General features: G+C 36.6%; 1 protein-coding gene across 5 annotated transcripts in view; it reads right to left on the bottom strand.

Annotated features, from left to right (window-relative positions):
- The window catches only part of RALYL (RALY RNA binding protein like), a 396,410-nt gene that overhangs the window by 359,093 nt on the left and 15,623 nt on the right, over positions 1–21,694 (bottom strand). The window contains exon 1 of one of the 5 annotated variants that reach the window (XM_026842124.1): positions 9,184–9,203. The exons of the other annotated variants lie outside the window; for them this stretch is intronic. The gene's annotated coding sequence lies outside the window, so the exon portion shown is untranslated. Of the gene's footprint in view, positions 1–9,183; positions 9,204–21,694 lie in introns of those variants that run through there. 5 annotated transcript variants of the gene reach the window in all.

Below are 21,694 nucleotides of genomic sequence, written 5' to 3'. Positions count from 1 at the left end.
TTTGGTTTTTTTTTTTTTTTTTGGGGGGGGGGAGGAGCAGAGCCATATTTAAAAAGAGGAGTGAGTTACTATGCTGGATCTGTTGTCTGTAGTGCAAAATGAGGCAAAAGGAATGAGAGAACAAGGAGCAGACCTATAACTTGTTAAAGCATTCTTGAGGCCTAATGGTCTAACTGAACAAGAATGAGAGAAGATGAAGGGAAAATAGTGACAAGAGAGTCAACAGATGCCACGAAGAAGCAGAAGAAAGAGATCCACACATCTTAGCCTGGTAGTAAACATCATGACCCAACACTTAAGATATTCTGTGATTTTTCTTTCTCATCTGTCATAGACAGCTAATTCAGACATTTTGTTGGAAGATGATCTAAGAAACTGAAAAAGCATTTAAGAATCAGATAACATCTCTGCCTTTAGCTAATCACAGGCATGCCTCAACTGCAGTGTTAACCAATAAACATAATTTCATAAATGATTTCTCATGTGACATTACACATGAATGTGACATTAAAACATCAGCAAACCCAAAACTTTTGAAAAACACAAACGATGGAGCTGATGATCACCCTTAACTGTGCCCAAAGTACCTCATGCTACATGTACCTGTGGCACATGTATCCTCGCTTCTTCATACTGAAATGGCTGTACCTTGTTGTGCACCCTAACTCCACATCCCTGATTTTCAAAATTTCTGTTCTTAGAAAATTCATATTCAGAAAGACACAATGTAACACTTTTTGTCTTCTGTGGGGGAACACAAATTCCTTTTCCAAATGTTCTGGTGTCTCAACCCAGATTCCCAACGCTGCTGCTCATATGCATTAAATGAAGAGGGAGAATCCATTGTGTGCAGACCCAAGCGCTTCAATGAGTCCATGCAGCCCATGTGATGTGAAAGGACAGGTACCATGTGGCAAGTAATGTTCCTGGATCCTTTCCAGTGCTCCTGTGCTTAACTGTGGGAGAACAGTCACATGTATAACACTTTCTGCTAGCCCTGTGCGACCAGCTATTAGAGATATACCCTAAAAGGATATACAAACAGTAATGAAATTCCTAGTTATCATAATTTCTCACAGAGAAGTTCTCAAAAAATGTTTTCTTTCAGGCTTAACGTGTATTAGAGATCTATTTCATTACCCTATCCATGACTTATACCTTGTTTTAAAGATTCAAATAGACCATTGTTAACATATGGGATTTGCATGTAGCAAACAGCTTTTTCATTTGATTAGTCATTCAATATTATAACATGAGAATGATAACAAGCTACTAAAGAGACCATCACAAGTAAAGGTCTGAACCTGTAAGGCATTAACTTTTGTCTTCAAAAGGTTATACTTTTCACAGAATCACAGAATCATCTAGTTTGGAAAAGATCTTGAAGATCATCCAGTCCAACCATTGACCTAACACTGACAGTTCCCAAGTACACCAGATCCCTCAGCGCTATGTCAACCCAACTCTTAAACACCTCCAGGGATGGGGACTCCACCACCTCCCTGGGCAGCCCATTCCAACTCCTAACAACCTGTTCTGGAAAGAAATGCTTCCTAATATCCAGCCTAAACCTTCCCTGGTGAAAGTTGAGGCCATTACCTCTTGTCCTGTTGCTTGTTACTTGGTTAAAGAGGCTCATCCCCAGCTCTCTGCACCCTCCTTTCAGGGAGCTGTAGAGGGCGATGAGGTCTCCCCTCAGCCTCCTCTTCTCCAGACTAAACACCCCCGTGTCCCTCAGCCGCTCCCCATATGACCTGTGCTCCAGACCCTGCACCAGCTTCGTTGCCCTTCTCTGGACACGCTTGAGTCATTCAATGTCCTTTTTGTAGTGAGGAGCCCAAAACTGAACACAGGAATCGAGGGGCGGCCTCACCAGTGCCGAGTACAGGGGTCAGATCCCTTCCCTGTCCCTGCTGGCCACGCTATTGCTGACACAAGCCAGGATGCCATTGGCCTTCTTGGCCCCCTGGGCACACTGCTGGCTCCTGTTCAGCCGGCTGTCAATCAACACCCCCAGGTCCCTCTCTGACTGGCAGCTCTCCAGCCACTCCTCCCCAAGCATGTAGAGCTGCTGGGGGTTGTTGTGGCCCAAGGGCAGCACCTGGCATTTGCCCTTATTGAAACTCCTCCAGTTGGCCTCAGCCCATGGCTCCAGCCTGTCCAGGTCTCTCTGCAGAGCCTCCCCACCCTCGAGCAGATCAACACTCCCACCCAACTGGGTGTCATCTGCAAACTGACTGAGGGTGCACTCGATCCCCTCGGCTAGATCATCAATAAAGATGTTAAACAGGAGTGGCCCCAAACTCAAGCCCTGGGGGACACCACTCGTGATCGGCTGCCAACTGGATTTAACTCTGTTTACCACAACTCTTTGGGCCCGGCCATCCAGACAGTTTTTTACACAGCAAAGCGTGTGCCCATCCAAGCCACAAGCAGACAGTTTTGCCAGGAGAATGCTGTGGGAAACAGTGTCAAAGGCCTTACTGAAGTCAAGGTAAACAACATCCACAGCCTTTCCCTCATCCAATAAGCAGGTTGCCCTGTCGTAGAAGGAGATCAGGTTTGTCAGGCAGGACCTGCCTTTCATAAACCCATGCTGACTGGGCCTGATCCTCTGGTTGCCCATTATATGACTTTTAATGGCACCTGAGATGACCTGCTCCATGACGTTCCCTGGCATCGAGGTCAGACTGACAGGTCTATAGTTTCCTGGATCATCCTTCCTGCCTTTCTTGTAGATGTACTTTTGTTCAGATGTACTACTTTATACAGATAAAAATAAGACAAGCAAATATTAAATAATTTTTATTGGCTAGAAGCCAGAAAACCCAGGTTCACTAAAGTCTAACTATAGACTATAATTAAACTGGAAAAGTTTTTCTGTTAAATCATTAAATACAGAGTCAAACCCAACTTTAATAAATTGGGTGTATCATGTCTTTTCCTGGACAATTTGATTGAGAAGGCTTTTAACCATGTTTTCAGTTTCTCTTATTCGATGAACTGGTCTTCCTTCTCATCCTGTCGTCAGATGAATTAATATTATTAGTTAGTGCAGATGGCAAACTATATATATATGTGTATATATGGTATTATGACTTCACAGCTATTGTGAGTCATGAAGATAATCTTGCAATGCTTCTGAACTGCTCCACATATTAGTATTAAAGACTCAGTACAAATCTGATGAAGGTCAGATTTATCAGTCAATCCAGGTTTTTGTCAGTTCACTATATCGCCATATTATGTTAATTGAAAATAAAAAAACAACCTGAGTCAAAAAATAATAACTGCTATCGCAAATAGTACAACAGAAATTATGGAAAAATGATCACAAAGTCTATGCTTTGAGAGTAGTTATCCATATCTAAGTCAGTTGTACATTTTTTCTATAATATATATTGCAGAGCCTTGCTGCTTTGTATGAACTGGAAACTAAGGAACCAGTGACCGAAAAACTTGAAGAAATCAAAAAAAAAGCAACAAACAAATAAGACCCATTTGTAAACACACAGATTACAAACTGTATCTTGTCTATTAAGAAATTAAGATTGCCATTTGATCTACAAGTACTCAACAGGTCCTGCTGAGTACGTTTCCACTCTACATTCTGGTTTTCTGGACTGAATTATGTCAACCACCAGAGGAAGGAGTGGAACCTTGGATCTGCTCCTGGGAACAACCTCATGCCCTGGGTCTCCTGTGAAGTGAGCACATTCAGCCTGGTTGGTGACTGCAGCCCATGGACTGTAATATCAGTTCCTGTGCAGACCTGAATCGTAGCTCTTGCTAGGTGGATTGCATTTAAACAGCATGTCCTGGCAGCATCTTTTCTCTGTTGGTAGCTGCTTAGGTACACACATACCTTCCCAGGGCCTCTTTCACTGAGAACATGATACTGATGCCATTGTGCAACATTCGTCACAACACAAATACGTCTGCACATCACTGACACATCAGAGCCTGGATAGCTGGCGTGAGTCTACTTTTACACTAACCCTGTGTGAGGATTGAAGCTTCTAAGCCACACAGTGTTTTCCATCAGCTTCTACATGACACTGAGTAGCTGTAATTTCTGTTGTTACACACTGAGAATTCTCAAAGCAGCAGATTCAATAATATTTCAGCACAGAGCTCTGCTTCTGTCCTTGCAAAACTTGATCAATAAACTGGACCTACACTGCCAGAAAAGACAGGAATGTCTATATATTAAGATGAAAAATAACTCAGCACTTCTGATTTGTGTAACAAAAAAAAGTTATAATTACTATAGAAAACTTTTCCATTTTAAGCTCTGCATTTCTTCACCCAGATCAGTGAAATATTAGATTTACATTGAATCCACAAAGAGGCTTTGCAATATCTTACAATGCTCAGGGGTTTAATAAAGCTATTTCTGCAGATTGTCTTGAGATTCTACTTAATGAATTAACTTAATTAATAATGCTATATGAAGACTTTTAGGGAGAACACACACTGGTTAATTTCTTAGCACAGATGAGGTTGCCAATATACAAGACATCCTACTGAAAGCAGTACTCGGGAAAGGAGCACCACTGATGACAACACCTTATTTTGCCAATTTGAACTGATCTGGACTTCCTGAGATCTGCCTAGCTTCTGACTTTAGTCTGGGTGGGCACAGAAGAACCATCTTACCTCCCTACTCATTTCTGCTAACTCCATTAGAAGTTAGGTATGACTGAAATCTTAACACTTAACGACACTAAAGTAAAATTGCACAGCATTGTCCTGGCAGTCAAACTTGTTCTGCTTACACCAACACTACTAGCGCACAAATTAGTTTTGAACCGGGCCATAATTGTTGTCTTTTTCAAAGTAACAGCTAAACTCAGTATGCTGAGTTAAAGTATGCTAGAGAAAACACCCTAGTTAGCATATTTTTTTAACATATTCGGTCCTCTGTTGCAGAAAAGGTGCCCATGCCAAGCACTTTCAGGTTCCAGAGATTTTGGCAATCCTTTAGGCAGTATTTGATGTTGTCCCTCAAGTACTCATAAAAATGTTCACATGTACAAATATGTATGATTATAACTGATTAAGCTACAACACAAGTACAAATAATTTAGTGGGAAAGTTAGATCTCAAGCAAAGCTCTAAAGATCAATTTTATATCTAGATGTAAGGTGTCATTTCATAATTTTGAATTTTGAAGATGGCTACGTATGTAGGAGACAAGAAAACATCTTTTTATTTTCTGGTGGATTCTGGAATATACTTAAAACAGTTAAATAAGATTAAAATATGAAAATGTAATATACAATTGTTCTTTTAATCTGCATTTGGGAGATACACATATATATATATATATATATACATATATCTCTTTGTTACACAGGATTTCTAGTATTATTACTTGCATTCTAATATAAATGTTATAATAAATTGCATTATATTTCTCCTACAATATTAATTTATGAAACCATATTGTGGTTGATGGTAGCAGCTGAACCCCTCAATGGAATTAATTAAAGGATAATCTCCATTGCTTTGTAGCATACAAACCAATAAATGGCTGCTGAGATTAATAGCTGAAGCGAAGCTAAAGTGTTTAAGGAATTTCAGACCCCATTTATTACACACACCCTACAAAGCAGGAGAGATTATAGCTGTACAGCAAACTGGAACATCAAAAAGACCAAAAACAAAAATAAAAAGAAGCCCACACAAGGGAAACATCATTTTCTTCCCCTGTGAATATTTGAAAGTGACGCTTCTTTGTTTGACAATTCTGTGGCATACAGATGAATTTGGCTAGAATGAAAAAGAAACAGGGATGAAGCTAAAAATGTGTGCTGGCTTTTTTGATTGTTCATCTAAGACAAGGAGTACCCAGGGAAAACAGAAAAAATGAGAACAGGATATTTTTGGTGAAAATATAAGTAGATTTTTTTTTAAAGAGAGTTGATTTGCAAAAGCTTGAATTTTTATATTCAAGACAGCATTTCCCAAACACAAAATAGGAAATTGTAAGGCTTGTAAGTCATTTGAAGAATGTTTTCTTTAGATCATCAACTGTGGTATCCTCTGGATGAAATTGTTTCTGCATCTTCACCAAATCTCTTTAGCTGACAGAAATGAGATTTGTGTGATATTGAGGCTTCCTTTAGGCTTTGATAGGAGCAAATGTGGTATAGGTGTGTGCTACAGCAGATAGGATGTTGTGCTTTGAAAGTTTGCCCAAGTGACAGTTTTTCAATGCCATTTTCAAAGAAGTTGTATAAACCTTCTTTGACAGCAAACAGTTTATTCTGGTTTTTATTAAGAGAATTGAAGGCTGGTTTTAAGTACCAAAACACGTTACTTGGCCTCATTTCCCTTTATTTTTCTGTCTATAGAAAATTAATGAAGTTTAAAGTTAATGAAGTATAGGGTGTGGGTGAAACTCACCCTACCCACCATGCATCTTTAAAGTTGATGATGGCTCAGCATTCTAAATAAAATGTAGTAATTGTCATCTGAGGACAAAGACTTGTTTCAGGATAACAAATGTATTTAATAGAAAGGGGGGGAAAAAAAAAAAAAAAGAAAAAGTGAAGTATATGCATCACTGCTTGGTCTGCTAGCATCTGCTCTGGTTTCATGTCTGCCTGAGAAACCTGCCTCAAGAGCAGCTCTCTCTCTCAATCCATCTGCACAAGAGGGAAAGGGAAAGAAACAGAAATCTCATAGGTTGTGTGTCTACTTTATCATTCCTTCTAACCTTAATGCTTTGGAGAGCAATAGGAAACAACAAGTCCGGAAGGGAAAAGCCAAATACAAATAATCTCACTTGTGTTAGCCCGTAATGTTTTGAAGGTGACACAGCTTACACTAATCAACTGAGTTAGAATTATAACCAACAATGTTAGGTCCAAAGATAAATTTGTAATAGTGAGCTAAAAAGGTCATTCGTTGCATTGTCTTGAATATTGCTTTCTCAGCACTAAATTCAGGAGTAAATTTACTTCAGCTTTTTTTTTTTTTTTTAGCCCTTAATTACATGTGTGGAATTGTACTGCATTACTGCAAATTATTCCTAGACCTTCAGTAGAAATGTTCTTGCTGGTCTTGGTTTAGTCTTCTTTGAAACCATACTGCTCTAACTTGATTTTATAAGCCTTTTTTGTATAAAAGCCTACCATAATGCAAATAATTTGTCAAACAGGAATACAGAACCAAACCAGGAAACATAAAGATGAAAAGCACCAAACTAATCAAAAGTCACAAAAATAATGAGGTTTGGGTAGTTTCTTTATTAGCTGGATCCTAATTTAATCTAAACTGTGAAAAAAAATCTCAACTTACTTTTTAAACAAATCTTAGCTCTCTTATTTAAAATATTAAAAATTTTCCATAAATCAATTCTTTAAAGTCCTCCATTAAAATGAATATTTTAAAAGACTATCTTATCAATCCAGAGGCTTGGGATATTTTGAACACTTAGAGTTGAATCTGGTGAGGCACTGAGAGTTTCCACCTCTCTCAGCAGAGCTGAGGCCTCTTTCCTACTTTACCAAATGAGGTCTTTCTCCTTCTAAAGATGATATTTAGTCCATAATTCTCACATAAATTTCAGTGTATCCACTAACCAACATATGACTGACACTGCCTCATATTGAAAAGTCTGTTTCATCACCAGTGATAACAGTTTGTAAAGCATTTTTAGACAGCTCAGCTGAACTGTATCGGGTATTATATACTACTATACTTCTTTGATAAATGTATAATATTTGTTATCGTTTATATTTTATCATTGTAATGTGAGTCCAAACTCTAGTAAATTCCTTCCACTGATGTAAACACAACGTTTATTTGATCTGAAGATTATTGATCTGACACAAGTAATTCCCTCCACCCTTTTCATATATGTAACTTCAATGTATTCTTAGTATGTGACAGAGCACAGCTGAGAATTTTTTTCATTCATTATGAGGATATAATATAGCTTACCTGCAGCATGATTTTTTGCAGTTCCAATGCTCAGCCTATGTTGTGCACTATTTCTGAGCCAGGCAGGATTCATCCCAGTTTTTGGCATTTATTGGACAAGAATCTTTAAGCTTAACTGAAATTCAAACCTGACAAAACCTAGTTATCTCTAAAAAGCTATTGAACATGCCCAAGAAAGGCTTTGAAATGAAGAGAGACCTGAGTATTTAAAATAGGATTTGATGAATTAGATACCTACAGGCTCTTTCCAGTTTAAGTTTGACTTGGTCCTCTGGTGAGCACATCAGGAAAATGGCCATGTAAACAGGCTACATAGGGCTAACCTGTAGCAAGCAAGAGAGTGAGATGGGAAAAATAAACCTCTTCCTCAGCAGGACCTTGTGTGACTGTTCAGCAGCAAGACACCCCACGGTACCACACACCACTCCAGACACAATCACCTACTCCTATTCCTCCAGACCAATGTATTACAGCTGCAGAGGACCTGCCACCTCCCTGGCTGGCACTGAAGAGCACTGATGCCTTCACATTTATGTGCTGCTAAACACAAAGCTTTCACCGATGTCTGTGCATTCTTACACCCCAAATCAAAATCACAGTGATTGTTCTGGAAATGGTGATACAGAGCCTTCTCTTTCTTGACTATTTGCTCTTATAGCTTCTCTTTGACCTATTACTCTTCTCCGTCTCAGACAATTTTCTAGAATGGCACCTGTAATATACTCTGTGCGTCTTTAACAAACAAGATTGCTGGTTCCACTTCTGAGTGCTGGACTAGAATCAGGTGAATAACTAATGCTAAAACAATTTTCTATTGCTAAATTTTACTAAAAAAGCATCATTCCTGGGAGACTGAGACAGGTTCTCAACAGAGCTTCAACACTGCTGCCTATTCAATCAGATAGAATAATAAAAAAATAGTAGGGAAAACATACTTTACATATTTTCATGCATTATTTATATTTGGTGCTTCCATTTCATAATAGTTACACAAATATGTAGGGCAAATTTCTTGCTTCTGATAAACATAGCAAACCCCTGTAGTTCCAAGTGCTTATATTCCATGCAAAATTCTCTTTAGTGGCCAATAAGAAGAAAATAAAAAAATGGTTTACATGTTTACAGGACCTTTCATGCAAGAGTCTCCAAGGGGCTGCAAAGATATGTTCATAGTAACATTTTCATCTTGCAGCTAAGGATATCAAAGGCTAGAAAGATTAAAGGCCAAACCTTTACAGATGTCTTTGGAATTAATTGGAGACCTGAAAATCTTTCAAGATCTGCATCTAAGTGACTTGTCCAGGGATGAACGCTGCATACAACTGGAAAATAAAATACAGGTGTCATGAATTCCTTTTTCACTATTTCAAGGCCACTAAAGAGGAATTATGCATATAGGATACGCATAGCTAAATGACTTCATGCAATTCATAGAACAGATTACTCCATCAAATAGTCCCACAGTACTCATACAACACTCCAAATAAGTCTCTTGCCACATGTCAGCAGATATAGACAATCACTGTATATAAATATATACAGTCTAAGGTGTAATGCACAGTCTTCTCATCTATTGCGTTTGGAAGGACCTCTAAACATGCAGGAATTGCCATCACAGGTCATGATCACGGGTGTGTGGGCATGTGACTGTGTATGTGCGCATTCACTGAGCCCCAGAGGGTTGCTTACATAGTGGAGGGTAGTCAGTTTATGAAGATTTTGACTGTTTAAACTTAGAAAACTAACTTTCCTATCTAGACAGCAGAAAACGGGCTGCTTCTTTCAAAAGTTAGTCAGAGTTTAGAAAGGAGTTGTCTGAAGTTGGATGATGTGAATACATCCCTCAGAAGATCCACATCCTGAATCAGGTCCAGCTGTTTAGATACTTCATTTATGTTCCATGCTGATACACAGGGAATCATATCAGCAAAAAGGGAGGGGAAGGAGGAATCAGGTTTGAGTAGGATAATCTTTTTATCACAATTTTACAGAAATTTAGAAAACTTCTGGATGTCATAACATGCTGACATGTTTTCTGTCAATGACATTGACTAAGATGTGATCCTTCTTCTGGTGAAATCATCACTATTTTAATGGTATAAGATTGGATTTTAAACGCATTTATATATTTTATTTAACATTGTGATATTTAAAATTCTGCTAATCAATTCAAATGCTTACAAAATGAATTAAACTCACTCAATATCCATAGTCCTCGCTGTACTGTTTGTATTTTACATGTATAATATACATGTTGCAATACAGAATTTTACCCTATAGGATTAAGTAAAAATATTTTTATTATTAAATGTTTGCATATTTTTTCAGGATTTGTTTAATATCTGAAATGCTAACATTTCTCAGCTTGGTGCTTTGAAGAAAACATTGATGTAAAACAGTACAGCGTGCTTTGAAAATTACAGGTATGAAGAAAATTGGAATGAAAAAGAAGCCTCGTGGGTGAGATTATTCACCAGAAAACACAGAAACACTAAATAGATCATAGTTTTTGAAAGAGAAAGAACCCTGGAGCAGGTGAGATTTGCATACTAATTAGAGACAAAGTTTATTCAGACTCACAGGCCAATCTATCTTCCATCACAAGACAGCATCTGTTTTAGAAGACTCAACTCCTTTTAGGCTGACTGCTGGTGTTATAAAAGCTGAAATATTTTTCAGCTTTCATTATATATTTTTGCTTTTGGGGGTTTACAATTCAGTGAATATTACTTTTTCATGTTTAGGTAATTCTGTTTAGAAGTTACTTTTATTGAAAAAATAATTTCACCATTTTCTAGTGTTCACAAAAAAAAAGAAAAAGAAAAAAAAAAAAAGTGCCTAAGGGGTGTGATTTTCAAAATAGTTAAAAACCATCCAGAGGCAGCACAAAATATAAACTATCCAAAATTAATAAGAGCTAAAATATACAGGCCTAGAAGGGATTTTATAGTTGAAAAATGATAATGTGACCCTCACTTAATATTTAACTGCATTTCTATTAGCCCAATCATAAAGGCTACTCACCCTCTCCTATATGATATCCCACTCCTCCTCTGTATTATTGATGCCATTCTGCCTTACATGAGCAAATTTTGCCGGCACACTCCCAATATTTACTAATATCAATAGTGAAATTATTGAACAAAAAAACTATCTCAGAATTATTACCATAAAAGTTCCAGTTGTAAACTCCCTGCAGCTCATTTGCAAATTCCTTACCCTCTTTATGATTCTCTTCACTAAGCCCCATGTTTTCCTTTCTAATTATTTCCAGTGCAGCACTGTACTCAACATATATATTAGCTTCCATAACAATTTTAATATCTAAAAATATTCATTAATTTGGATAATCTGCATTTCTATATCTATCTTGATTTGATTGTAATGAAAACATTTTAATGAAAATATGGTTTCAAATATTTCAAAGTGAATATGTATAAAACCTGAGGTACCTAATACCTGTAAACTCAACTGAAAACTTGTGCTTAGTCCCACAGGGAGAAAGTAAGTGCATGAGAAAATACAAAAGAATGAAAGGAATTATGGTGTCAGTTACTTTAATTAATCATTTAAATACATATTAAAATGAAATATGGTATACAGGAATGTATAATACTGCTAGCATGGATTCCTTTCCCAGAGCACAGCTTAGTCACCTACAAAAAAATACTGGCAATTCTTTCTTGGTCATGATACTTTTTTTTTTTTACTGAGAAAATTAGTTTCATCAGTCATTATACATATGTACAAGATCCACCTGAAATAGTTGTCTGATCGGTTCTCCAATTTTAAACAAACATTATGTCTAGGCCTATCGTGCTGCTGCTTATCCTAGATGGGTTTTCTGTTTCTACCTGAAATTTTTTCCCAATTTGAAGGCTATGTTCTTCATTCATGATTCCCATCTGTTCACTCACAGACAAATGACAGCTCTAATTTGATGATATTTGGCAAATTTACTCGACTCCTGCATGCTTCCTTGGAGATGATGATAACACTTTTGCACCCAGTCTTAGCAAACATGACCTTCTCACCTGCTGATGAGAATGAAAAATACCTCCCCTTGTCTCTGTAAAAGCAGGGATTATAGCAGGACTACTGTAATCTCATATTCTGTCAAAGCAGTTGTTGCCTTTACTGGATTTCTATTCTGACCCAGAAAAGCAATAGTAATAATGGGTTTGGTGGAGCCATTCAATCTGTCAGTTTACCTTGCCTTCATACAGCTGACTTCATGGCCGACTGTGCAGTCTGCCCTGTGCCCTCTTGAAGAACAGTTTCATCAAATACAGGTTATTTCATTCATCAGTCAAATCTCTATTTAAAGCTAAAGGGAGGTTCACTCTAGTAAGACTTGAGACTCAAGTCTTCCTCAACTACTGAAATATAATGCTATATTATTGCACCAGTTATTAAAATGCATATAAGAATGCTGTACTTCAGACAACACAGATCTGAACAAGAAAATATAAGGGTTTTTTCAGCATTAAGGGAAATGACAATCAGTTCAGTACAGCTAATATGGAAAATGTTCCCTCTTTACAAAGTCACGTTTTGAGAGAGCTGTAGCAATTCATCCTGAGACATGATGTTATTCCCCAAACTGCTTTCAGGCGTCTTGTAGATCTTATTACTTTGGTTCTGCATAAGAAAAACAAATTTGGCCAATGGATCTGTCACTACAGAGACTGATCCCTGTATGTCTGTCTAGAAGAGAAGCAGCTTCAGGCAGGGAGATCCTTTCAATGCAGCCAAGACAAAACCATGGGCTTGCAGGTGTTAATGAAACCTTGCCTTTAACTGCCTTAGAATGAGAATTTAACTCTCTCTCTCTCTCTCTCTCTCTCTCTCAGGTTTAATACTTGTCTCTACCAGGCTTATTTCACAGCTGTGAATAAATGTTCACCTACAACCAACAGAGAGGCTTCAGAGCACTGCAGTTGCTTCGCGGCATGCTAAAGGCAGAAAGCGGGGCGCAGGGGTGATGAGCACAGTGTGGAGAGATCCCGCAGTGATGCCAAGGTACCAGAGTGAGGGCCACGTAATTTCCCTTCTTCACAACTAGTACAGAGAATGGCCAGGGGAAATAGGACAGGATTCAGCCTTCCTAGCAGTCTCTGAATGTGGTAATAACTCCTTGGCTACTGGCAGCAAAGGGAATTTTTGAGCAGCCCTCTGGCACAGAGAACCACTTTAAGGAGTGCAAAGATAACCATATGCCCTTTTACACAAATAATGTCACACAAAGCTGTTGTGAATGAATGCCAGGTATGATGCAAAATGTTTTCTCATGACTGTGTATTATGTGTCTTCCTCAGTTTGCAAACTGGTCCCTGTAGAGTCTCCATTTTTAACAGAGTTTTTTCCGTTGCTGTACAATCTTCATGAGATAACCATAAAGACACTGTTTTCCCCTTTAATGTATTCAAGTATATGATTAGTGAATCGAATTCCATTATTTCAAATGGAACAGAAAACTATGCACTCCAAACTTTAAATATAATTAATATCAAAATGCCTGCTCATGATATAGATATATTAATTTATTTCATAACACTGCAATGATTTTCAAAGGCATAACTGAATTACACATTGCCACAAATGCTGAATTTCAGGACAACAGGGTTTCATCTCTTTTAATCACAAACTAATTTTTCCTTGATGAGAAATACTCATATTCTTGATGGCAAAATTTAATTAATGCTGTCTTAGGTTCCTGAGTGTAATATTAGCTGGTATTGTTGGTGTTATGAAGTGAAACAATTAACACTGATAACATTCTGTAATTAACTCTATCCCAGCCAAAACCAGGACACCAATCCTTTACAAAACAGTGAATTCCAAAAGGACAGAAGAAAAAATAGAATAGACAAATATATAACAGAAAAAGTATAAACATGGTCATATACTGTTGAATTTTAACAGGGGCTGCCTATAATTTTTCACAAACATGAAAATGCATTGTATTATTCATTACTTCAGTTAATTACAGAAACATGAAAGTGAATTAGAAGAGACCTCAAAAAGTTATCCAGTCTATGCCTTGACATGTGATGTCTTATCTGGTGAGTAGTCTCAACATGTAATCAATCAATCAGCTTTGGAAACTAAAGAACACAAGTTTTCCTTATATTACTAACAAAAATCTATCTTGATCAAAAGTGTGACAAAAAATACCAGAGGACAACTTCATATTTTAAGTATGGAAACCCATGTTTGCTTGTGCACAAATGGCAGCTGGCCATGATTCATAATGCCCTTTTATGCGGGATAAATTACCTTGCTTCATCCTTCTCACCCAATGATATAAACTGCTGTATGAACTAATTAATATATTCTGTACAATAATAGTTCCAGGTATTAAATACAGGCTATAGTAATTTATAATAAATGAGGTGTCACAGATAGAAAGCAAATTAAAAGAAATATTATTTATTAACCAGAGAAAACAGTATAACAATTAAAGAGATGACAATAGCCAGGTTATTTACCTTAGAAACGGATTTTCTGCTAAAAAGGAAAAAAGTCATACAAGATGCAGTCTGTACTTTTTTTTTTTTTACATGGCTGAAAATTATTACTTAGTTTAATGGATATTTTTCATGACAATTGGGCTGATATTAAATGAAGGCAACTACCTTGACGAAGTATTAAGTAAAGAATTTCTAATGCGTGATGCCAGGAATTGAGAAAGTGCATTCACAATAATATTAACATGATCCTTTTTATAATGTAACATATTTTAATTTCCACTTGAGTTATTTCCTGATTTTTTAGAGATAATGAGCACTATCAGCTGCAAGTAAAGTCAATAGCATCATTGTTATAATTTCTGAAAGTCTGACTCTTATCTATACCAGAGAATTTACTCTATGGTTAATTCTACACACAGCACTGGAATCCACAGCATTCGCACCACCTAATAATCCCAGTACTGCGACAGAATGCATGGATAAGCACAAGATATACTGAGTTAGGTTTAAGAAAGAATTTCTGAACAGCTTCCCCTATTATTGCTGATGTTTCAACAGCAGAGAGATGTAGTGATGTCTACTAGTAGCTCTGTGCTTTCCCAAGATATACTTACAAATATTTAAAGCATGATACTAAGTGGTTTATCCTACATTATTAAAAGTGAATAATCTATACCAAATTAATGTAGAAAGTATATTTCTGAAAGATCATACTTGCTGCAATTTTCATTTATAATCCCTAAATCACAAGAGGTCCTAATCATTTATGCAGATTAGTAGTTGTAATCAGTGGTGTAACTTTAGAAATGAACTTGTTTTATAAATTAGACAAAATGAAATGCAAAACTCAGTCCTGAGCTTATAAATGTCAAGTGTAATTTTGTTGCATGCAAGATGCAACTACACATTCTATGTATGTAAAGAATTTGCCATGAACATAATCCACTTTTGTGGTTGTGGAAAATGCAATGATGTTCAGTACTAATAAATAAATACATTACAAAATACAGTTATATTAAATTTAGTTTCCACAGTGGGCCAGATCTAGCACAGGAATAAATCAATAGAACTCTACAGAAGCTAAACTATTTCTGACAATTTGCTCTGGATCTGGCCCTCTATGTCTCACTGAAATAATTTTTTTAAATGATTAAGTAAAGTACTGCACATATAAGGCATTGATTTTTAACATTGATTTTGTGCTGGCATTTGAGCCAAGCCTCAAAAAGCTTGAGCATTTTATGTATTTACAGCTGTCTGTTGGCAAGGAATAATTCATTCACTCCAAATGAAACATGGTGCTGAAGCTCATAAAACCAGCATTTTTCTAGACTAGATTTACAAACAGCTTCTTCAAATAAAAAGTTAGAAAATATACTTTAAATCACTGAAACAAAAGCAGAAGTCTGCTTCTTGATTTTTTTTTGGCTTGTCAAACAAATAAGACAGATATAGATTATATTTTCCTCCCAGGAGAGCTGTTCCATTGGCAGAGAGCAAAGTTCAGTGATGAATCATCATCTCCTAACAAAATGTTTCCAGTGACAAAATGAAGCGTATTGTTCAGTATTTTTGGTTAAATATGTATGTAGGAAATTTTTGGTTGGCTGTCACTGTGTTTTTTCCTAACCAGACAAACCCATCCATCATTTTACAAGGAGAGCAACCTTTCCTTTTTGGCTGATCAGAGGCAATTTCAGACAGAGGTCCAGCACAAGCAGAACCTACCTCTGATTCATTTCAAAGCCTCTCTTGTGTCACATTCTAACACAACAAAAAAAGCTATTACCTATATGTAAGAGAATATCACCTTCACAGAGACCACTGCCTATTCATTAAAACCCCTCAGCTGTTTTATTCCAGAAGAAAAAACTCTTTCAGAACATGTGTCCACCAATGCTAATGTAGAGAATACTGCTAGCTACAAGGGCTTTGCCAAAAAGAAAACAATGAGTGGTAAAGACAGTTATTCCACACCTTCCAGTCATATATTTTCCTTTTCTACCAGTCTGAGTGAGTTTTAGCTGTGCACAACACCCAGAGTAGATTGTAAGTTTACTAGTACTGTGGGCTGCCTTTTCGACATATCTATAGACAACTTTGTGACAGTGGTTGAAAACACAGCTGCTAAAATATTTGCTTTTAAATCTTATAGAGTGATGGATAACTCAATATATGAATCACCAACAATAATTTTGATGATGAAGGGTATTATTCCGCTTTCAATGTTGGGAAAAAATGAGGCAGAGAAGGCACAATTCAAAAGCATTAGAACAACCAGGAGAGTCAATAGATGTAGACTGAGTTGCAAGTCTAACTCTGTCCCCACTGAAAACTATTGGTATTTAGGAAACATGAAAGGGGTTTGTGTTCAAGATTTAGATTGATTGAAACCTCCAGCAAATCAGCTTTCGAGGCACTGTTTACAGAAACTCTCACAGATGAAACTGCCAAACACAAACCTCAGACTCCTCTGCCAGGTGTGCAACCAAGCAGTAGTCATTGGAAACACATGACAAGGACCTCTTGTGTGCTATTTCATAAAAAAAATTAAGAGAACTACAGGGAATGTTTACACCACATTTCTGTCACCCATAGGTTTTATTAATCCCATAATTATATCATTATTCAGCAGCCTGAAAGTTTTTCCTTTCAATAAACAATAGTATTCAGCACACCATTTATTTCTGAATCAACTCACAGAGGCATATTCTTAGTTTAACATGTTGATATTACAATCTCAAAAATCTTCAAAGAAGATTGACTACAGCCACTTTCTGGCAACAAATCTGCCTTTTTCTAGGATTGAAGAGAGGTCAGGAAAAGCTGCCTTTTAAGACATTTAAGGATCCTGCCAGTACGGTAGAATTAAGAGCAGCTATAGCTTATAACCATACCTTATTTCTCTACCCAATGGTACATGCCAGTACCCTGAAATGTTAGGACCAGAATGTCCCATACTTTGTCAATTCCTGCCTAAAAATCCTTTCTGGGAGCCATTGGCACAAATCCAAGCAGCTGCTAATCTGGGGAATTCCAAAAGTGAGAAGCTAACCAGCAGATACCTCTGTTTTGACACTCCAGACTTCTTAGGTCCTTCACTAAGCGCAGCTTCCTCAGTCCCCAGAAGCACATTTGAATGGAGCTGAATAAAATCTGGTTTGAAAATATTTAATCATTACATTTTCCTATTCACACATTCACAAAGCTTCTGTAAAGTACCTTCATAAAAATTTAAAATTTTGTCCTTTGAGTGTTTTCAGCCAATGTTACAATATCATCTCAAAGATCTGTATTTATCAGTCTTGAAAGAGCTGCCAGCAGTATGGGCATTCCCTAGTAAACTTTAAGGAATCTGTCTTAACACCATTTCTTTCTGCACAGCTCCTCTTTCATACTCACAGCTTCATTAGGATACTTTACATCAACAAGAATGTATGTGGTTCCAGCTAGCAAAATAATTTGAATAACAAGAACAAAAAGGCTCAGAAAGACTAGGTGATATGCTCATACTACAAGATCAACAGCAAAACCAAATCTACCTACTACCCCATCTTCATCTGTGAGGTGACAGCTGAGGTTCAGGTGCCATGAATATATTTCCAGGTTTTATCCCTTGTATATATTAATTCTCCTCCTGCCCCCTTTCTTTCATGCTGAAAAGCTGAGTTTCAGAGAGATTAAGTTAAGTAGCATATATTAACGATGGCTCATTACACATACCAATGGAAAAAAAATAATATTGGTTCTAAAACACAGAAGAGAAAAAAAGTGTTACAGTAATGACTTTTTCAACTTATGGATATTTTTCTCTTTATCAAAAGAGAGAGAGCACATCTTTTTTTTTTCTCAAACGATCTGATCCTATAGTTAAAACTGTGTCTTGCATGGCATGATCCTTTAACCCCTCTCAGCTATACTGGCTCCGAAGCATACTTCCTAAAGCAAATTGCAATTCTTGATCCAAAGCAAAGCAAACCGAAAAATGGTGTTTTGACAGCTGAACGTCTGAAAACTGTATCACTTGAACCCTTCTGTTATTTAACCCTTCTCAAGATTTAATAAAATAACATGCTCCATTGTATCTCCAATGATCCATCTAAAAATTGGGCTATTGAATGATGGCACATTTATGCTAACATTTAAGTGAGCCTAATTAATGACAAAATTTCTAGGATTTATTAATACACTCTCTTTGTCAATGCAGTTTGTGCTAAGAAAGGCATACCTTAGTCTATGTAAAATGATTGATCATAATCAATACACTATTCAAAGCACAAGACAGATTTTTCTGCAGTAGTGTGTAGCATAAAATGGCTAAAAAATATGCAAGCTTGTGCCCACCACCCTTCATCAGAAACAACTGACTTTCTAACTATTCTTTCTCTATGAATAATGCATTCTTCTAAATCCTCTCAAAATGCAAAGGAGAGGCTCTAGAGCTAAATAGCTTTCACTTTTCACTAAAAAGATCGTTTCCAAGTTCATCGTTTCTGTGCTCAGGTTTCATGTGCATCACATTTTCCCCCACCCTCCACATACAACACACATATGCAATACCTCAACATTTTTAAAGCTCCATTAGTCACTCTGCAATAAGACCGAAATTATCTTCCCAGTATAGAACTAATCATCCTATTTTCCACAACTTATCACTAAAAGGAAGCAAATCCCATTACATTTGCTATGAACAAGTTATGAGCATGGAATCAGGTAATCAATTCTCCATTGATTTAATGAAGACATGCTGCCAATTTATACCAGCTGCAAATTGGTCACTATGTCTAAAAATGTCCAGGCTACAGTATTTTTAAAATTTTAGCTTGACTTCAAGAAAACATTAGATTTGGTAGCCTTTTTGTCTTTTACTATTTGTTTATGGGATTATTTGCATTTAATTTTACAGGATTAGTGGAAAGATTTCAGATATGTTAGTAGCTTTGTAGAGGGATGCATACAATTGACAGAAGGATGCTTCCATGTGAAACTGATATCCTAAAGAGAGGAAAGGAGAAGGGTAGAGGGGAATCATAGTGAACATCCAGGCATTGTTTCTGTTGAGCATACACATCCTTCTGTTAGATACTATGCTCTTCCCTCTGTCCAGTACCTTTGCAGCATTCTCCTATGTATCAGGAGGGAAGACTCCTCAATGTGTCCCATAAAATGTAACTATACTCTCATGGGTGATCAAAGGTTGAAGCCCACCAGTGAAATTAACTGGATTAGTTTGTTTAGCTCAAAGAAGGTTAACTGTGGTGTATGTATGCAGAAGAAATGAGCCATAATAAATAAACAATTTACAGGAACAGGGAAATTAATTTAATATTCTCAGCTTTCTGTAAAGAATATATGATATCCCTTATTTGCACTCCAATGATTTTTTTTTTTTTTTTAATTTCTGTGCTCCTAAACAAATATGAAGGTAAAGTAACTAATACCATTGTTTATTTTGAAAGTGCAATCAATATAACCTTCAGCCCTCATAATCATAAGAAAGAAATTAATAGGGAAGTCCCCACTAAATGAATTAATTAATGTATGCTCAGTAAAAGAAACAGGTGTTGCTGATCAGCCTCCTGTTCTCCAGCAAATGCCCTTCATTCTAGTTCAATGGACAAGGAAATTCACTTTCTTTGTGCTGTAACTTCCTACTGGAAAAACTGTGCCTACAGCCCAAAACACTGATCCTTTGCAAGGGGTTTAGGGACTACTTGTTTAGAAAGGAGATTTTACAGAGGACTGAGCTGAAAAAAAGAAGTTTGAACTGCAGGTTTGAGATCACACTAACCCAGCCTTGAATTTGACCTAATAAACCATATCCAGAGTCTCCAAAAGTCACATAAGTCACTCCAAGATCTTAGAGACATTGAAGCTGCATTGGGCAGAGGGACTGCACAAGTGTCTACACTGTAAATGTGTCCTCAAAACAAACAAACAAACAAACAAAACAACAACAAAAAAAAGTCTGGGAAAATGTGTTTGGGAAAAATGTTGCCTAAAAGGAGCCTAGAAACTGAGAGACAAAGTTCTCTCCCATTGCCTGTCTTCAACTGTGTACAAGAAAACTTCTCATCGTTCATTTTTCTAAATAAACATGACTTTGTAAAAATAATCAATTTCATTAAGAATATTATCTAAGACCAGAAAGAACCTACACAATATGAAATAGTCAAATAATTTTTTTGGGGGTGACATGTTTTTGAAAATTATTGGTTTGGATTATAATCCTTTCCTATACACTATACACACAATACCACCACAGTCCAAAATACTCCAATTTATAAGCAATTTTTATAGTAAAATGGGGAAAATTCCTTGTGTTGGGATTTGACAATGGACAAGTGTTTTACATCAATAAAAAATCAGATAATGTCAACATTCCTCCAGGTCTATACAGAAAAACAAAACAAACAAACAAGCAAACAAACAAAAACAAAAACAAAAAACCACCATAATTGGGGTTTAATTTATTTTGCAACAAGGTTTCATTTTAAACTGCACCCTAAATGTTATAAAATTTTGCCTATGGTTGACATATAAAAAGTGGCAATTGTAAATGTCCTATAGCAGACATTTGAATCCAGAATCTCAAAAAAAAAAAATTATTATCTAGTTAAGTCTGACTTTAGTAATTGGATGAGAATCTGACTAAAGAAAACATCAATATTGCTTTACAAGAAATCACAGTTTATCTTATCTGGTGCTACAGCAGTTTTCAATATAGTGATGTAGAATAAGGTATTATGAAAGGAATTTTCCCCCAAGACACAACATTTGAATTTCAACTGCACAGTAGTTTTTGTCCACAAAAATACCTATATATTATTCCTAGACAAACTGGTGAGTTGTAGGATTTGATCATATTTAATTATGTGATCATGTAAAGTATAAACTTAAAATATGAAACTTTAAAAGATGTGCATGTTTGCTGGTCGGCAGGAGAGCAGTCCTTATCTGCACCACCAAGGGCAACCTTGTCCAAAGCCAAAAGTCACATCACTCCCTGCCCTACCACAGGCTTTTCGTGCTTTGCATCAGCTTGATGGAGACTAAACGTGCAGATGAAACTACGTGTTTAAACCAGACTATTAGCTCATGCGATATTGTTCCATTAATTCATATCAACTAACATTTGGTTTCACTGAAAGAAAATTATTTCTTTTAGTTTTGCTTCTCAAAACAAGTATCTTCCTTTTTAATGATTCAGTTGTGGTCTAATACATTGTTCTTGGAAAAAAAACCCAACACAAATTGACTCTGCTGCA

Source organism: Athene cunicularia (genome assembly GCF_003259725.1).
Source record: "Athene cunicularia isolate RWA chromosome 2 unlocalized genomic scaffold, athCun1 chr2_part1, whole genome shotgun sequence".
NCBI classification, from domain to species: Eukaryota; Metazoa; Chordata; class Aves; order Strigiformes; family Strigidae; genus Athene; species Athene cunicularia.
The sequence above is the reverse complement of the archived record's forward strand: the minus strand, read 5'-3'. Positions and strand labels throughout refer to the sequence as shown.